The sequence below is a fragment of the Hippoglossus stenolepis genome, chromosome 4 (assembly GCF_022539355.2).
Source record: "Hippoglossus stenolepis isolate QCI-W04-F060 chromosome 4, HSTE1.2, whole genome shotgun sequence".
Lineage (NCBI taxonomy): Eukaryota > Metazoa > Chordata > Actinopteri > Pleuronectiformes > Pleuronectidae > Hippoglossus > Hippoglossus stenolepis.
Genome location: NC_061486.1, coordinates 28,879,940 through 28,885,636, shown reverse-complemented (window position 1 = coordinate 28,885,636; position 5,697 = coordinate 28,879,940).

The following is a 5,697-nucleotide window of genomic DNA, read 5'->3' as shown; positions in this document are numbered from 1 at the left end:
TGGTCTGAGGAACCGACTGCTTGCCTCCAAGGATGCTTTGACTGTATGCATTGGGAGATGTTCAAAGACTCTTGCATAGATATTGATGAACTCACTGACGTGATCTGCTTCTATGTTAATTTTTGTGAGAGCATGATCATTCCTACCAAAACAATCACGGTTTACCCCAATAATAAACCCTGGATGTCAAGAGCAGTTACATTTACAGAGCCTACAGAGGAAGAAGTTGTCCTTTAGTCAAGGTTGGGCCTTCGGGAATAGAGGCAGCTAAACGAGAGTTGAAAGTATATATCTTAAGGGCTAAACAAAAGTATAAATCTCAAGTAGAAAGCAAACTGGCAGAGGGAACCTCAGCTCAGCTTGGACTGGTATAAAACCATTGCAGGTGTAATGGAAAATGTTACCATTATACCATACTATATATTATCTCTGCTTATGCATACTATTTCTGCTTGTGTAACTGCCAAGATGACATCAGGGCCACAAAACTGAGACTGTGCTGGTCACCCCCACCAAGACCTCGAAGAGGCCTTCAGCCTGTGTCTATGTCTTGGCTTGGCCAGGAGGCCTTCAGCATGTGTCTGTGTCTTATCTCCTGGGATTTTACTATTCACTCAGTTCACACACATAGCTACACACACACACACACACACACACACAGTTCACATATACATACATACACACACACACACACACACACACACACACACACACACACACACACATAGTTCAACTCTTCACACACACACATCTCTTCACTGCATCTGCATAAAAGCACACGCCTGCAACTGTTTCTTTGTCATTCCTCTGCAGAATGCTCTTCGCATGCTGTATGATTGTCTGACCTTCCTTGCAAGGAATAAAGTATACTTAAAAGACTATGATTCTCTAATCTCTTTATTTCAGAAGTCTCACCAGGTAAAATTTCCATCACACAGGCATATAGCAAAGAAAGAATAGCAATATCACTTTGATGCTCTCAATAAATTCTACTTGAGATTTGACCAGTTTGATTTCAGTGAGGAAGTTGAGGGCCTGAAGTGTACTTGTCTTGGAGCAGAAACAAGTAGAAAGTAATTTCTCTCTATCATGACAAACAAAAGCCCTGGCCCCGACAAAATCTGTGGCATTTTATTAACCCTTGTGTTATCCCTGCTTCCCCCGGCTGTTGGCCCCCTCACATTAGGATGCACACGTAGCGCAATAGACAAGTGAGCAGCCCTTGCAGATGTATTTGTTACACCCGCGGCACACGGTGTGAGTTTTACAGTCCTTTTTCCTGGGGCATATCTGACACCTCTTACTCGCCCCGAGCGGGGCTGCTGCTAGGGCTATGGAGGAGGCCAGACGCTCGGGTCGAGCGTCATCGTCGTCGTGGTCAAGAGCTCTCTGTGCGCGGGCGGCGGCTTTTACAGCCTTCACAACTGTGACGGACGCTTCTGTGCGGGGGATGCGCTCCCTTCGTGCAATGAACGGAGTCTCGAGAGCCTTTCCCAGCTGCTCTAGGAACACCCTCCGCTTGTTCCGCTTGACCGGCATCCAGTCTGGGTTGATCTCTCTCCATATCACGAAGGCGTTGTAGGAAGAGACGTCGAGAATGTTGTGAAAGATGACCAGGGGCCAGCGCGCGGTCATCCTCCTGCAGCTGTACATTCCGATCACCTTGTCTAGGTTGTCCACGCCACCTTTGTTGTGGTTGTAGTCCAGGACGATGACCGGTTTCCCGTCCTTGTGGTCACTGACGTCGGCCTCGGCATGCCGTGTGCTCAGGAGCACCACGTTCCTGTTTTTCTTTGGGATGTAGGACACCAGAGTGGCGGTGGGCGTGAATGCAAACTTGGATGAGAACACCTCTCTTACCTTGACCGCGAGCAGCCCGGTCGGGAGCTCGGGCTTGTTCTTCCGAACCATGCTGACCACGGTGATCTTCCTCTCCTGGAGCTGCCGCGCGAGTTCGTACGAGGTGAAGTAATTGTCGCACGTGACGTTACGACCGTGCAGTCCCTGCATTACATCGAGCACTACCCGCAACCCCAGGTTTCCGTTCTGGGCTCGTCCACGGTCACTTCGGGCCCCGGGTTGTAGAGGCGCGGTAGCCGTGCCACCCACGCGTCCCAGACCTCTCGCACGGCCGCCAATTTGTCCGTGGCTCGTCTCGCGGTCGTCGAAGCGCAGCAGTCTGGAGTACGTGTGGAAGAGTTTTAGGGGCATCGTGGCACGAAATATCGCCCGGCCGCTCTCGGCGTCCCACAGGCTGGCGGCGGCCTCGCCCCGGGACCTGTACACGCCCGCTAAGATCAGCAGCCCTACGTAGGCGCGCAGGTCGGTCTCGTCCATCCCTTTCCATTCGTCACCGTATTTTCGACGACCCTCCCGATTCGTCATCTCCAGGATGATGTTCTCTACCGTCGGCGTGATGAACAGGCGGAACGTCGAGGCTATGGTCCAGTTTTTAATGATTTTATCAGTTGGTGTGATGATTCTTTTTTAGAGCTAAACTTTTCCAAAACAATGGACATGATTATTGATTTTAGAAAACATGCTCCCAACCATGATTCAACAATAATCAAAGGCCAGCCTGCGAAGTGTGCACAGCACAGAACATAATTTTATTGTTCTGTGCTGTGTTGAGCACAGATATTGTGTTGATGTCTGTTTGTGAGTGTTTGTTTTAATGAATTGATAAGGTTGTGATGTCCTCTTTTTTTACTAATGTTGTATTGTGGTCTGTTTCCATGGATTGCTGTACCCTGTCTGCACAACAAATTTACCCTCGGGTACTAATAAAGAAACCTAACCTAACCTAACTGACAGTCTTGATGCTAAAAGTGACAAGAACTTACCTGTGCCTGATGGAGAAAGTCAGGGTCCCATGACTGAACTTGAACCTGTGGATTCTGAGAGGAGGACCATAGACTGGATCACACCGCTGTCTACGCCATGCCCATCAGTAGTGGATGTGTCTGACCACCAGAGTGTGACCTCTGTCCCCCAAGATTCCTCAGTTTTACTGGAGGACAAGGTGACAGCTGACTCTGAGCCCTCTGACTACAGTGGACATTTCAGCACATGTGAGGCAGACAGACTTTGATACTGTGACACAGACTTCCTATACGGACATGGTACATACCATTGATCAGACTTTACAAACACCTTGTGACCTTTCTGCTGCACAAACTCAGGTCAGATCTGGATTGGTGGACTGGTTAAACCTGGGAACAGACTCATACAAGCCATGTCCAGACAGGACACCGCTCAGGATAAGTTTAATTAGGGCCCGAGCACTGACAGTGCGGAGGCCCTTTTGAAATTGAAATGATTTTTCTTAACATTATTATTATTATTTTCTTTGGAGGGCTTTTTCAGGGCCTAGACATGGTCAAAAACTCATGAAACTTTGCAGGAAATTCAAAGCCCAAAAACAATTTTGTATTCTGGAGTAATTTGAAATGGGCGTGGCAAAATGGCTCAACAGCGCCATCTAAGGAAAAGTTCCTAAGTTAGCCGTCACCAATCTTCACGAAAATCGATACACACGTATATCATGACTAGACACACAGAAAAGTCTCAGGGTGCATTATGAAAAACGGCCATTTTGGATTTAGTTACCATATTGGCCATTTTGCACATATATACTTTGACGAACTTGTCCTAGGGCTTTCATCAGATCAACTTCGAATTCGGTGAGTGTCATCTCAACAAGATGGTGATATAAACTACTTGATTTTTGCATATTCATTACATGGTGTGACCGTGGCATGGCATCAAAGTTTGATTTTAGCCATCAAAACTCAAGGTTGTTGTATCTCGGACATACATGGTCCAATCTACTCCAAACTAGACATGTAAGACAAGAGTCCCAGCCTGATGACATCCTCCTTCTCCACTGACTGCAACCATGTCAAACTTTGTCAGAAGGGTCTCAAGACATTGATGATGTTGGCATAAGGAGTTTTTGTCAAACACCATATCAGTGGCGTGGCGTCAAATTTCATCAACTCGCCGTGACAAATGAAATTGCTGTAACTTCAGTGTTCATTGTTCAATCTCCATCAAACTACATTTGTGTGTACGTCACACGGTCTGACCGTGGCGTGGCATCAAAGTTTGATGATTCGCCAAAAAAGAGGAATTTATTATAAATCCTCTGTGCATTGTCCAATCATTCTCAAAACTCAGTCACATGATCACAATGCCAGCCTGAACAGATCCATATGCCAATATTGACTCATCATCACAGCACCACATGCTAGCGACAGGAAGGGACATGTTTCATGCTTTGATGCACTGCTCCTGGCTGCTTTACAATATACAGCTCAAAAGAGATCAGACATGTGACATTTCCTCAAACTGTGTAAACATTGAGGTGCAGCGAAGGTTCATCCTTTGCCAAAGGAGACGGTGTTTTCATAACTCCACTATGCATTTTCAAATCACCACCAAAATTCTGTCTCATTATCAGAGTCCAGGCCTGAACAGCTCCATATGTCAATATTAACTTTGGGTCATAGCGCCACCTGCTGGAGACAGGAATTGACATGTTTCATACTTTGATGCACTGCTCCTGGCTGCTTTACAATATACAGCTCAAATGAGCTGAGACAAGTTATACCACCATGGTCAGAATTGTGACATTTCCTCAAACCGTGTAAACATTGAGGTGCGGCGAAGGTTCATCCTTCACCAAAGGAGACGATGTTGTCATAACTCCACTGTGCATTGCCAAATCACCACCAAAATGCTGTTACAAGATCAGAGTCCAGGCCTGAACAGCTTCAATGTTCACCGTGTGGTCTGCACTTGATGGCATGGACTGTGATGCGTGATTAGTGGGCGTGGTCCGACGCCGCGTGACTGACGAAGGAAGTGACGCGTTTATCCTTCCAGTGGTTTGCAAAACGCATGCAGCACATAGCCGTTTCGCCGGCCCCCGACAGCCCTCCCCGGCGATGGCATCAGGTCCTGAGTTCTTGAGTGCTCGGGGCCCGTTCAGTGCTGCTTCGCAGCCCTAGTGTTAAGGATGTTTTCAAAATGTTCCAAGCTTTCACTGACTAAGTGCTTTAAAAGATAACATGTGCCTTTATTGGTAAGAGTATATTTTATTATTACTGATGTTACATTCCACTGTTTTATCTTCTTCCCTGTGGGAGCTAGCACTACATTCTGTGTAGGGGTTCTGTTGGGGTGTATAAGGCACCCTGTTACCAGTTGTTTGGGTTGGGAGATAGGTGCTACTCTCATTCCACTTCATCCTTAAGGGATACACTAAATATTGTTTTTCTTCTTGTCAACCTCTGGTATTTTGTATTATTTTGGTTGGTACATGCAGTGTAGTTGGTGCTCATATTCGATAAAATTCAGTAGGGAATTAAAAATGCACTTTAGTCATTATTATTATTATGTATTATTATCATTTACTGTTATTTTTGTTTGTGTTTCCTGTGGGAACATTAACTTGTTGCGCATCGCTCTCGTGTAAGTCCTGTATGTGCGTAACTTTCGCCTTCTCCTCACAATGCAGTCCACATTGCTAAGGGAGCTGATGTGCAGAGAACAAAATACCGGAAGGACATTTATGGGTTTTTTTTTAACTTGTAATATTGTTATGTGATCTGTATATGTGACTCCATCAAGTTAAATGACGAACACAAGGCGTTCCTTTACGTTACTGGCGTTTATTTTGTTGTTAAGCATGCT